Source organism: Staurois parvus, unplaced genomic scaffold (assembly GCF_062004578.1).
Source record: "Staurois parvus isolate SC_StPar_1 unplaced genomic scaffold, SC_StPar_1.0 ptg000234l, whole genome shotgun sequence".
In the NCBI taxonomy this organism is placed as follows: domain Eukaryota; kingdom Metazoa; phylum Chordata; class Amphibia; order Anura; family Ranidae; genus Staurois; species Staurois parvus.
Window position 1 is genome coordinate 7,664,419 of NW_028318030.1, and position 14,724 is coordinate 7,679,142.

The following is a 14,724-nucleotide window of genomic DNA, read 5'->3' on the forward strand; positions in this document are numbered from 1 at the left end:
GTACGTGACACAACTTAATTGATGCAAAAATGAATCCACCCCACAACAAAAATGAATACATCTAGTATTTTGTATGACCTCCATGATTTGTAAGGACAGCACCAAGTCTTCTAGGCATGGAATGAACAAGTTAGTGACATATTGCAACATCTTTTTTCCCTTCTTCAAGAATGACCTCTTTTAGAACCTGGATGCTGGATGGAGAGTGATGCTCAACTTGTCTCTTCAGAATTCCCCATAAGTGTTCAATTGGGTTCAGATCAGGAGACATACTTGGCCACTGAATTGCTTTCACCCTGTTCTTCTTCAGAAATGCCACAGTGGCCTAAGATGTGTGTTTTGGATCATTGTCATGTTGGAAAAGTCCTCGACCAAGGGCACAAAGTGATCGTAGCATCTTCTCTTTCAATATAGAGCAGTATATCTGTGAATTCATGATACCATCAATGATATGCAGCTCCCTGACACCAGCAGTATTCATGCAGTCCCACAGAAGGAAATGCCACCACCATGTTTCACTGTAGGCACCATCCATGCATTTTTCTTTGTACTCCTCACCTTTTGCATCGCCATACAGTTTTTAATCTATCATCATTCCAGTGTACAGAGCATGGGCCCTAGCAAATTCTAGGCGGGTTCTTTTGTGCATGAGCTTTAGGAGAGGCTTCCTTCGTGGACGACACCCATGCAATGCTATTCCTCTGCAGTGTACCCCATATTGTGTCACAGGAAACAATCACCCCAGTTTGGCTTTTCTACTTATTTAGCGAACAGTGAACTTGCATGGCGATTTTCTTCAGCCCTTCTAATCAGAAGACGCTCCTGTCGAGGTATTAACTTCCATGGGCCGCCTAGATGTCTCTGTGAGATGATTGCAGTTCCATCTTTGTATTTTTTATTTTAAATTTAAAATAAATAATACAAATTTATTACTTTTGCTACAGTATTCTGACTGATAAGTACAGCTTTGCTGATTTTCTTGTAGCCTTTACCTTTCTTGTGTAAATACATTTTCTTTCTCAGGCCGTGTGACATTTCTCTTCCAGGTGGTGCCATTGCTGACAGCATAAAATAGGAATGGGTTTTCTTAAGTAATGCAATTTTATAATCAACTGTCTACTGGACACCTGCTTAATGAATAATTAGACTCTCCTGTAGTTGAATTCTTGTTAATCAGGATTTTGTTGTCTAAAATTTAGCTTTGCGCCTAAGACTTTCATTGAGGTGTATTCATTTTTGCAACATGGTCTTGAATTAATTTGTTAGGAAAAATACTTTGTCTGTGCAAAGTAACAAATCTTGTTTGCAATCAATGGCCCGCATTTGTGTGAGTATTATGTACTATAGTGTCCCATAGAAAATGTTGATTCTGAAAGGAACATAAAGGTTTTCTGATCTGCTGGGGTCTACATCTGCCTTTACACGCACATAACTTTAATGGCATCCCAGCCTTAGTCCGTTGGGTTGGCTTGGCTTGGCTTACCCTTTGCAGCTATAACAGCTTCAACTCTTTTGGGAAGGCTGTCCACAAGGTTTTGGAGTGTGTCTATGGGAATGTTTGACCATTTTCCCAGAAGTACAGGAATGTAAGGATACCCCATCGTTTGATGGAAGTGAAAATTATCAACCTACAGAGGACTGAATTCAAAGACACCCCAAAAATCAAAGTGAAAAATGATGCAGCAGGCTAGTTCGTTTTGCTGAAATTTCTCAGTAGTTTGCTGAATTGTACTCAGTAGTTTCTATGGCCCCCACATGCTTGTATGCATGCCTGACAATGGCGGGGCATTCTCCTAATGAGATGACGGATGGTGTCCTGGGGTATCACCTCCCAGATCTGGACCAGGGCATCACTGAGCTCCTGAACACTCTGTGGTGCAACCTGGCGGCATCGGATGGACTGAAACATGATATCCCAGAGGTGTTCTATTGGATTTAGGTCTGGTGAGCGTGGGGGCCATTCAATGGTATAAATTTCTTCATCCTCCAGGAACTGCCTGCATACCCTCGCCACATGAGGCCAGGCATTGTCTTGCACCAGGGGGAACCCAGGACCCACTGAACCAGCATAGGGTCTCATAAAGGGTCCAAGGATCTCATCCTGATACCTAATGGCAGTCAGGGTGTCATTGTCTAGCCTGTCGAGGTCTGTGCGTCTCTCCATGGATATGCCTCCCCAGACCATCACTGATCCACCACCAAAACAGTCATGCTGAACGATGTTACACATAGCATAACATTCTCCACGGCTTCTCCAGACTCTTTCACGTCTGTCATGTGTGCTCAGGGTGAACCTGCACTAAACTGTGAAAAGCACAGGGTGCCAGTGGTGGACTTGCCAATTCTGGTGTTCAGTGTCAAATGCCAATTGAGCTCTATGGTGCCATGCAGTGAGCACAGGGCCCACTAGAGGACGTCGGGCTCTCAGGCCACCCTCATGAAGTTTTTTCTGATTGTTTGGTCAGAGACATTCACACCAGTGGTCTGCTGGAGATCATTTTGTAAGGGCTCTGGCAGTGCACAAAGTAGCAGATACCGGTCCTGCTGATGGGTTAAGGACCTTCTAAAGCCCTGTCCAGCTCTCCTAGATTAACTGCCTGTCTCCTGGAATCTCCTCCATGCCTCTGAGACTGTGCTCGGAGACATAGCAAACCTTCTGGCAATGGCACGTATTGATGTGCCTTCTTGGAGAAGTTGAACTGCCTGTGCAACCTCTGCAGGTATTGCCTCATGCTACCAGTAGTGACACTGAGCCTACCCAAATGCAAAACTAGTGCACAAGTAGAAAAGATGAGTAGGGGAAAAAATGTCGTTGGCCTACACCTGTAAAACCATTCCTGTTTTGTGGGTCATCTCTTTGTTGCTCATTTAACGCACCTGTTGTTAATATAATTAACACCAAAGCAGCTGAAACTGATTAACAACCCCCTCTGCTACTTAACTAACCAGATCAATATCCCAGGAGTTTAATTGACTTGATGCTATACTCTGAGTAAAAAGTGTTCCTTTAATATTGTTGAGCAGTGTATATTAAAAAATAAGGGTCCCGACACTGAACTTTGGGGTACACCACTAACAACCCTAGACCATTCAGAGTATGAATCGTTAACCACTACTCTGAATACGATCTTTTAGCCAGTTTTCTATACATTTACATATAGATTTTTCCAAGCCTGTAGACTTTACCTTACACGTTAGCTGTGTGCGGGGAACTGTGTCAAACGCTTTTGCAAATTCAAGTATACCACATCCACAACCACTCCTCTGTCCAAGGTTTTGCTCACGTCCTCATAAAAATAAATCAGATTTGTTTGACCACTTCTGTCTTTCATGAATCCATGCTGTTTGTTGCTTAACCACTTGCACTCCAGTTTATTTACTTCCCTTCCTGACCAGGCCATTTTTTTGCTGTTCGGCACTGCGCTATTTCAACTTGTAATTATGCGGTTGTGCAATGCTGTGCCCTGTAATGCTTTAGTGGTATTTTGATGCGGTTTTTAATTTTTGCGCCATAAAAAAAAAAAACCGCACGTTTTGAAAACAAACTATATTTTTCACTTTTGGTTATAAAAAAATATTTAATAAACTCAGTCATAAATTTAGGCTAAGATGTATTCTGCTCATGTCTTTGGTAAAAAAAAAATCTCAATACATGTATATTAATTGGTTTGTGTGAAAGTTATAGCGTCTACAAACTATGGTATATATATTGGAATTTACGTAGCTTTTACTTTCTGACTGCCTTCACATTTCTTGAGGTGCTAAAATGCCAGGGCAGTACAACCCCCTCCCTCCAAATGACCCCTTTTTGCAAAGTAGACACCCCAAGGATTTTGCAGAGAGGCATATGGAGTCCATGGAACATTTTATTTTTTGTCAATTTTTTTGAATATGCCAATTTTTTTTTTGCTTACACAGTTATCACTTTAATGATATATTGCTCATGCATGCCATGGGTATATGTGGAATAACACCCCAAAACACATTCTCTTACTTCTTCCAGGTATGGGGATAGCACATGTGTGAGAATTTTTGGCAGCCTAGCTACATACAAGCACCCAAAATCCAATGACCACCTCCAGGCTTTCAAAGGGCATATTTCCTCATATCACATCCCCACTACCTATCACAGTTGCGGAGGCTCTAACATGTCAGGATAGTACAAACACCCCCAAATGACCCCTTTTTGGAAAGTAGACACCCCAAGGAATTTTGATAAGAGGCATAATGAGTATTTTACAGATATCATTTTTGTCACAGGGTTTTCAAAAAGAAAAGAAAAAATAATATTTTTTTCCTTCTTTGTTTTCCAAAAACATGTGGCAACAAATGAGATCTGCAAAACACTCACCATGCCTCTTAGCAAATACCTTGGAGTGTCTATTTTCCAAAAAGGGGTCACTTGGAGGGGTTGCTTCTACTATCCTGACATTTCGGGGCCAACATTAGAAGCTTATGCCACACATCACCCACTCTTGAAGACCAAGCCTTTTCTGACACTTTTCTTTTGCTAGAAAATTACTCTGAACCACCAAATATTATATATTTCTTTAAAGCAGGGGCCCTAGAGAATAAAACAGTGGGTGTTTACCGTATTTTTCGCTCCATAAAACGCACTTTTTTCCCCCCAAAAGAGGGGGGAAAATGTCAGTGCATCTTATGGAGAGAATGTGGAGCGGCCAGTCCGGTATTTCCACCGCCGCCGTGTCAGAATACCGGGCCAGCCGCTCAGCTCTGCAGCAGGACCTTACCTGTTCCTCTGTCCAGCGCTGCACAGTCTTCCCGCGCCGGCTTCTTTAGTGTGGGCTCTCGGCTTGACAGCCAGGTGCCCAGTGCGCATGCGCGAGAAGCGCTGCACTTTGTGAATGGTACAGCGTCTTCTGGGACACATGACAGGTCCCAGAAGGAGCCGGACCAATCACAAAGTGCAACGCTTCTCGTGCATGCGCACTGGGCACCTGGTTGTCAGCCGGGTGCCCACACTAAAGGGAGGACAGCTCCGCGGAAGTGGGAGCAGGTACCTGTCAAATTCAGGTACCGCTCCCCCTCCCTCCCCAAAGGTCAGCAGTCTCTTAGTCATCTCCTGTATTGTCCGCAGTCTCTGGTCAATTCCTGTACTGTCCGCAGTCTCTAGTCATCTCCTTTACTGTCCGCAGTCTCTGGTCATCCCTGTACTGTCTGCAGTCTCTTAGTCATCTCCTGTACTGTCTGCAGTCTCTGGTCATCCCTGTACTGTCCACAGTCTCTTGGTCATCCCCTGCACTGTCCACAGTCTTTTGGTCATCCCCTGCACTATCTGCAGTCTGTGGTCATCTCCTGCACTGTCCGCAGTCTCTGGTCATCCCCTGCACTGTCCGCAGACTCTGGTCATCCCCTGCACTGTCCGCAGTCTCTGGTCATCCCCTGCACTGTCCACAGTCTCTGGTCATCCCCTGCACTGTCCGCAGTCTCTGGTCATCCCCTGCACTGTCCGCAGTCTCTGGTCATCCCCTGCACTGTCCGCAGTCTCTGGTCATCCCCTGCACTGTCCGCAGTCTCTGGTCATCCCCTGCACTGTCCGCAGTCTCTGGTCATCCCCTGCACTGTCCGCAGTCTCTGGTCATCCCCTGCACTGTCCGCAGTCTCTGGTCATCCCCTGCACTGTCCGCAGTCTCTGGTCATCCCCTGCACTGTCCGCAGTCTCCGGTCACCTCCTGTACTGTGTCCGCAGTCTCCGGTCACCTCCTGTACTGTGTCCGCAGTCTCCGGTCACCTCCTGTACTGTGTCCGCAGTCTCCGGTCACCTCCTGTACTGTGTCCGCAGTCTCCGGTCACCTCCTGTACTGTGTCCGCAGTAAACACAATATATTGCCCAATTGCTTGATAAAATATAAAAGATGATGTTATGCTGAGTGAATAGATACCAAACATGACATGCTTTAAACTGCACATGCCCATGCAATGGCAACAAAAAACATACACTTTTATAAACGATAGGTGATGCTTTAAAATCCTTTACAGGTCACCAATTTATATTTACATAGGAGGTCTAGTGCTAGAATTACTGCACTCGAGATCTGACATTCACGGCTATACCTCACATGCATGGTGCAACCGCTGTTTACATACCAGCACAAGGTCAATGCTTGCGCACACAGGTGCGTGCGCTCAGGGAGGCAAGGCTGTTTTTTTTTAATTTAACTTATTTTGATTATTTCAATTATTTTTGCTGTCCCTTTTTCAATTTTTTTTTGTTAATCACTTTTAATGCTATCACAGGGAATGCAAATATCCCCAATAACTTCATAGACATTGTCATATATTCTTTTTTAGAAATCTGGGGTCTATCAGACTCTAGATATCTCTTTTGTCCTTACATTATCTAATCTCACCAAGATCAGTGTGATCAGATGCTTTTCCAGTTTACAAATGGCGCTGTTTATATCCTGTGAAACAAGTGAGGAAATGCTTGTAGTTTCCAGTCTCTTAGACTATAGAGATAATTGGAGCCATTCTGGTCTCTGACCAGCTCTATGGTCAGCCAGCGGAACTGCCAGCTGCATTCTCGGATTCCCCTGTGGGACAGTAGAGCCCAAGAAAACTGTGGGAGTTTGTATGTACTTTACTTTTAATTTTGACCCCTTAATTCTGTACAACCAGAACTATTTTAGAGCTCACATGGTGGTAAGGACTGCCGCTCCTCTGAAAAGCAATCCATGCTTGTATCACTTTTCAGACGGATTTGACAGGCAATGAAGAAATAGGTCTCCTTCTCACCATTTGTTTTAACCCCTTAAATGAAGACTCACCATGCTGCAGCAGATTGCAGTGCACATAGTTGCAGAGCAGGTGCAGCACAACCCCATTCACCAGAGGTTTTATTTCCTCCCGTGGCCACAGCATGTATACAATCCTGGCTGATGTAGGTAAAGTGGGAGCAGATGGGGGCAAAAAGTAAAAACTCAAGTGCATGGTTTTACCGTTCCCCATCCTTGCACATGAATGAGCCCTTGGTTCACATCTGTACAGCTGTGTGCTGCTTTTAGAGCAGCCTATTCATTTCAATGCGCTGTCCTACCCACAGAAAAGCAGGGAAATGAGTCCCTGACCATTTTTTTTAAAAATCATGGAGCGCTGCAAATCCATCTTCCATCAGGTCTTCCTTCTGCGTTTGCGAGCTGCGGCCATCTGATTGGCCAAGCTGCAATGTCATAAGAAGGAATCAGATTTGTTTGACTTCAGTCTTTTGTAAATCCATGCAGACTATTGTTTAAAATATTTTTTCTAGCAAAAACGCTTCTATATGGTCTTTTATTAAACCCTCCAGTATCTTCCCAACTATAGAAGTTAAAATGACTGGTCATTCGTTAACTTGGTCAAGACTTTGATCCCTTTTTAAATATAAGCACTACATTTGCCTTGCACCATTCCAATGGTACTATGCCAGTCAATAAAGATTCTCTAAAAATTAGAAACAATGGCTTTTAAATAACAGAGCTCAGCTCTTTGAGGATATGTGGGTGTAGATCATCCAATCCAGTGCTTTATTTACCTTTATTTTGTCTAAATGTTTCTGGACTCTAAGATATTCTTTACTTTTCTTTTTCTTGTTTTGTCTCTTAAATTTAATACATTTTCTGGTCACACAGTCATTGAATAGAAGTCCTTACATTGTTTATCCTAAACCATAACCAACGATAGTGGTCTCTTTGCCTATGGAATCCACAGCTTTAATTGTTATATTTCTTGCTTTTGACAAATCAACTGACAATTTTAATTTGAGATGAGCTACTAGGTGCAAAGACAAACATATTCCTTTATTTGGTGCCATGATGCATATTAATTCCTTGCTCATAGAGGTGACCAAACACCTGTACAGTAGAATTCCAGCAGATAGAAACTACACTAGTCATTGCTAATTGGATGACAATTCTGTCTTTTGTGTGCATGAAAGAGCATATTCTATTTACGGTTTTTATTTTTGGTATGCTATTCTTATGCCATGTAGCACCTGGGTACCTCCTTTTTCTAGCTGTTTTTGGGCAATGAGTTTGGGGCAGAGGGTGAGGATGGGGCTGGATTTCCACTGTTCTGTTGTAGCATGCATAGTTATTTACATGTAGATATGGCTGAGCCCACATATTTTTCCTTTCTCATTCACACTAAAATGAAGCATATAGATATGAACCAGCCACATAGGAGATAATTGGATTTTTATTTGAAAAGTATTTTATGCAGCAAAATGCATGAGTTTTGCTGCATGAAAACAGGCAAGTGTAAATAGTCCTCCAGAGGACAGCATTGAAGAATTTCATACGATATCATATCACTGAATCTATTAACTATAATGGATAACTTCTTGTCTATGAATTTTTTATGCTGAAACAGATGTGGCTTGCTTACATTCCTTTTTATGCTGCACTGATTCCACTTACACAACAATCACAGCTATGTCTTTAGAAAATGCAATAATTTTGGTTAGGTTCAGTCTTTTCGGCACCACCATCCTAAGGCAGGGGTCGCCAAACTTTCTAAATGAAGGGCCAGTTTACAGTCTGGAGTTTAGGGGGGCCGGACTGTAGCCAGTAAGAGTAGAAAATGCTCCAACATCAGTTAGAGTAGACCATGTCTCAGACTTGGTGGTCTTTGGGAATAAAAATGACATAGCAATCGTAGTCAGTTGGAGGAGGAATAGTGCCCCATCATTTGTATTAGTGGGAGGAATTATGCCTTATCGCTGATGTCAGTGGAAGGAACAGTGCCCTAGTGTTGGTGTCAGTGGAAGGAATGGTGCATCATCTTTGGTGATAGTGGAAGGATTAGTGCCACAAGAGCCAGATAAAGGTAAGCAAAGGGCCACACTTTGGACACCACTACTCTAAGGACTCTTTGTCACCCTTAACTAGTTTCTACCTTTTGATTGTCACGATATTGTCACATCACATTTACAAGCTGACATATTAAGGCACGTGACTCCAAACTGGTATTGCTAGAGAAAGTACACAATCAGAGCATTTAAGTGGTTCTTGCCCATGCTAACGTAACTCACTTTACTTGCCAAAGATGTTGTGAAATGTTTATTGTGAAATGTGAATTCGAATACGGTTTCTTAGTGCCACATCCAAGTTAGTTAACTGTTCCTCAAAAGTCACACATAACCTGTTACTCTTTGATCTCTTTACTTGACAGTCTGCACAAGAGATTTGGTGACTGATTGACTAAAAATAACAGCAAGAATATTAGTAGTTGCACAGCATCCTAACCATTTTGCTCTATGTAATGGGGGAAAATTAATTATTATTATTATAATACAGTATATAGCACCAACAGTTTGCTTAGTGCTGTACATTATAATGGGAGACAGTACACGAGACAGTACAGTAACAATACAACACACGAGGGGTTCGAGGGCCCTGCTCCTTGGAGCTTACAATCTAGGAATTACACATAACATGAGAATTATGTCTTGATCAACAGCAACAGGAGACTATTCTATATAATTTATTTTAAGCATGCTAGTTGTGGAGAGGTATGTCAAAAAGTATTGGATTTGAATATACTAAGACACTGTAAGAATACTAGATTTGACTTGGTATGGGCTAAAAATGTGGAATATAGTGTTTTGTTTGTACATGAAGAACCTGTAGAACATTGTAACACATGAGGTATATTTCTTGCAGGAAAGCAATTATCCATGTATCTATGTATTTAATATGATTAGTAATGTTAATCTGGTTTTAATTTATCCGTAAATGCAATATATTTCTCAGTATATTGGTGGAATATAACTTATTCATTTAGATAGTGTGTTTAACTTTTAGAAAGATGTAGTAATACAGACCTTGCCCCCTCCACCCATGCGCACATTTTGCTAATCCTTGCCCAGTGGCAATAAGAGGTTTATTTTAGTAGTTACATTTCAGACTGTATTTGACTGAGATACTAAAATTTTGTTTTCTTTTTATGAATATGGACTAGTATGCATAGTCCCTTCCAAACAGGGCCATAATAAAAATACATCCTCAGCTTGAAGTGGAATACCGGGGCTATGGCTGCAGTAATATGCCATTACCCCAGTGTTGTCTTTTTTCAGCCGGCGATTTAACTGCTAAAAGTGATCCGAGTGGCTGATTAGCCACTGGATCACGTTTAGAAGTGGCAGGGCCACCATCCCCCTATCCGTACGGGTGTTCTCAGGCTTACCTGATTGGTGAGACTGGGAACCGATCCAGCCATTGTGGCGTCTAACCACAGAGATTAACTGAGGAAAGATGGCTGCATATAAATGTTATGATCTAGAAGGAGCAGTGGAAATCATGACATCACTTTTGGTTCCAGTCCGATGTAAACCATGACATTTTTTTAAAAAAGCTTTAGATTATTATTATTTTATTTATATATATATATATATATATATATATATATGTTTTCAATTGTAGAGGAGAGATGGTGGGGTCTTATAGACTCCAAAATTCTCCATACAGAGGACCTGTCATGCTGTATTGTTATTGCAATGGATGTTTGCATTTCTTGAGATAGCAATAAAAGTGATTAAAAAAAAAAATTAAAGGGACAGTGCAAAAAAAAAAGAAAGTTAAAGCGCCCCCATCCACCTGTGCTCACGCGCAGTGGAGAATGGATACACAGGTCACACCCACATATGTAAACAGTGTTTACACCCCAGGTATGGGGTATTGCTGCAAAGAGTATAGTGAGAGAAATATTTCTAACACTAGACCTCCTCTGTAGCTCTAAACTGGTATTATGTAAAACATTTTTAAAGCATTGCCTATGGGGACTTTTAAAGGATAAGTTCATCTTTTGCACAAAAATAATAAATTCACATTGTTTTTACAGGTAAAAAAATTTGCTTTTATTATTATTCTTGTCTGCAGGAGCCTGTAGAGCATTGCACCAGTGATCAGTAGATTGCTGGTGCCATGCAGGTCTCCTGCAGACCTGTCAGAATATCTGCTTGCCCATAGGGGATGTACAAGCAAGCAGATGTACTAACAGGAAGATTCAATGAACTACCATGGTGCTCCACTGCGCCGTGGTATTTGATTGAAAACTACAAGCTGACAGCCGCTAAGGCTGTTGGGACTTGTAGTGCATTAATTCACGGAACTCCGGTGAATGAATGACGCAGCCGTGTGGGTGGGGCCCCGCATGGCCACGCTGTTTTCAAATCTAACAGATAGTACGGGGGAACTTCTCCCCATATTTCTGTCATAGGGAGGGGGAGCAGCAAGTGGCGGCTCCAGTAATGGGAACATGTTACATGTTCCACCCTAAAAACAGGTGGAAGATGTACGGTAACCTGTTCCCAAAACTTAATCTTTAAGTCCTATAGATTGGCGCCACTCTGCAAGCATGTGCAATTTTAAAGCCTGGTATCTATTTACTCGTCATAACATCATCTGTCATATTTTACAACAAATTGGTATATATATATATATATATATATATAATTTTTTTTCTCCAAAAGAATTGTGTTTACAAAAATCACTGCACAAATACCGAGTGACAAAAACTTGCAACGACCGCCAATTTATTCTCTAGGGCTTCTGCTAAAAAATATATATAATGTTTTAGGGTTCTAAGTAAGGTTGTTCAAATGCAATTGTTTTGAAAAAAATACACTTGAATGAATTTTAATGCACAAAAACACATTATAATACCTAATTGTTTGGTATAATATAAAAGATGTCACTCTGAGTAAATACATACCTTACATGTCACACTTTAAAGTTGTGCAAGCCTGAAGTAAGTACATTATATTATCCATAGATATATCCAGATTACCAATTTAGATTTACACAAGAGGTCTGGTGCTAGAACTATTGCTCTCAAACTGACTTTCACAGTGATACCTCACATAGGTATGTGGTGCAATCGCTGTTTCGGAAACAAAATCTACTTATGGGTTCACATGTTGTGCTGCGGTTTGTGGTGTCATGGCTGATATAATTCCCCTCTGTCTATGTATTGCTACAGTTAGCCTGTTCCTATTCTGCAAAAGAACAGGACAACTTCTGTTCCAGTTAGCATCTAATGCATGCGTTACTATCTGCTCTGTGTCACATCACAAAAGTGGGAGTGCTGATGTAATAGAAAAAAAATCTTCCAATTGCATCAATGAGTTTTCTGTATGCCTGTGAAAGCTATTTGTACCTGTGCCTGTGTACAATCTCATTACTGAAGGGATTAGCCCCTAAGTTTGATGTTCCACCATCTTGTTTCTCTTAGCCAAAGTCCTTCCATCTTAAGAATCAGCATCCATTTTAAAAGAATTGACTTTCTTGTTTTAAACGGTATTTTGTCAGGAGTTAAGAAGTTCCTCTTTTTCTTGTCCAGGTGCAACTTCCCCTTTTTCCCTTAACTAGCCTAAGACTGAAAGTCTGCGGTGAGCTACATCCTGTTGAAAGAGTATTAATAATTTTAAGCCAACGGTAAAAAAGGAACTGTCTGCTTTCTGAGGTGTCCGAAAGTTCAAGCATTAACGTATATACTAATAATTAACATATATGCCAACTGATTGGGCATGAGTGACGTATGTAATATTCTAATTGGTTAAATGCATACCTGTCAATTGATTGGTTCTTATATTTCTATGCTTTGTTTTAAGTTTCATATATAAGTTTAAACACGGAAGAATAAATTCAGTTCATTCTGAGATACTACTTTGTGTCTGTCTGCCATTCCTTTGTGTCTCAGGTGAACTCCGGATCCGTGGGTAATTGTTAGTCAATGCCACGAGGCTGACGGAAGTCAGTGCAAGAAGGGAACGAGATTCAATTCCTTTCAATTGGGGGCTCGTGTCCGGGATGAGATAATCACCCTTTTTTGGTAAGTAAGATTTTTTGTCATTTTGCCAAATAGTCTCTTGCCAGAAAGGCTCTGATTGAAATCTCATGCCCTAAGGTAAGCACTGGGCTTCGCGTCTTAAGACGTCAGTGGCCAGGCGCAAAAAAGTGCTGTGGGGAGCACAAAGGTCTTTTGGAAAAGACTAGAGGCAGTTTTGGGAACTGCACAATTTCTTATAAGAAGAGATTGGAAAAGAGTTTCTCTGAGAAGAAACCAGGAAAAGCCCGGGGTTGACCAATAATTCACCTGCAAACCTTTGCTTTTCTTCCTATCGCATAGAAGTATAAGATAATTTGTTTGTGTGACACAAGTGCCCAGTTGGTAAGTGTATGGGCCAGTGGTCACTGAAGGTATTGTCAATTTCCGTGTGACATGCCCCACCCCACACAGATAAGCCTTATTGGTTGATGATCTGGGTGAGGTGATTGCGTGGTAACGCCGAGTTGGGTGCCTATGTAAATGTTTTGTTTAAATTGTGTTGTAAGCTAGAAAAGATTGGCAGAATATTATTAGAAAGTATTGTACACCCAGGTTATAATCTTCACTTTTATCAGTCACTAGAGAAAGACTAGAGAAAGTATCCTAGGTCCAGGCATTTTTATAGGATAAATTGTCATTACAGCCTATAGGACAGATTTGTGATACAGATATATTCAAGTGTAAGATATGGGGAGAAGTCAGAGTAGGAATAAGCCCCCTCTCCCAAAAGTTGGTGAATCGTGTATAGATTATGTAGCCCGTATCTGTGGGACAAGTTATTCTTTAATTCACCCCTGGGTAGATAGATTAGCAGAATGGAGTGAATTAATGGGCAGTGTGGATCCATTTCCCTATAGTAGAAACAATGATATTTTTCATATGGATATGGTTAGGGGACTCTGTCTGGGAGAAAAACAGTCATTTCCGTGGTACGAAGGAGACCCCATGTGGGACCCAAGGTATATGGCCAGGGGTGGACAGAATTGGGTGACGTTTGCTCCGCTTTGGTTTTATAGGAAAAATAAGCGGTAAAAGAAGGCGGAGGTGAGGAATGATGATGCAGCGAGAATACATTTATTAGAGTCAGAAATAGACAGATCCACACACCCTCTCATGTTACTCCCTCCACCGTACGGTTATCCCACCCTTACAGAGGAAATTGTTGATTTCCTAACCAACCATTATGTAATTCCAAATCCCATCCCCACTGCACCCCCTATATCACCAGTATTAATATCTGCACAGACACACCAAATACCTAGTGCAGTCCAAATTCCTGCCACACAGCCTTCTACAGTTCAAGCTCCCGAGGATTCTCAGAGTGTAGTTCAGACTTCTGCCACACATGAAGCCGCAGGGAGAATTGTTCTCACTCCAATTACTGAGGAGGATTTATTTTTTGAAGAATCCTCTGGTTCAGGTTCCCTGGTATTAAGGGAGAGTGATAGTCTGGATGTAACAGACATCCCGAGTTCACCACTTGAAACAGTATGTGGAGAGGATTCGCTGAAAAAGTGGAAAACTCTCTATAAGAACAGGTGGGAAACCCACCGACATTTTTAAAGCACCACCTTTTTCAGTTTTTTTGTTTTGCTGCTAGAGCATTTATTCAAAATCATACCCAATTGTCCAGTTGATTTGTTCTTTTGGGAAAGCTTAGTGTTAATCTAAAACTCTGGGAAAGGAGGTATTGTAGCTTAATCTGCCGGGATACCAACTGTCCCTGTTATGACAGTGTTTATTGAAATATGACCCCTCACTCTCTGCTGAAACAATATAAAGTTTGAGCGGACAGTTCCTTGGATGTGGGATTCATTTCCTGCATTCCAATACAAGGCCACACTGTGTTTCATAGATAAGGCCCTTTTGTTTAAAATACAGGAGGTAAGAATAGTGTCC

General features: G+C 41.6%; 1 protein-coding gene across 2 annotated transcripts in view; it reads right to left on the reverse strand.

The window, feature by feature from the left end:
* The window catches only part of CHAT (choline O-acetyltransferase), a 306,928-nt gene that overhangs the window by 129,202 nt on the left and 163,002 nt on the right, over positions 1–14,724 (reverse strand). The gene's annotated exons all lie outside the window — the stretch shown is intronic.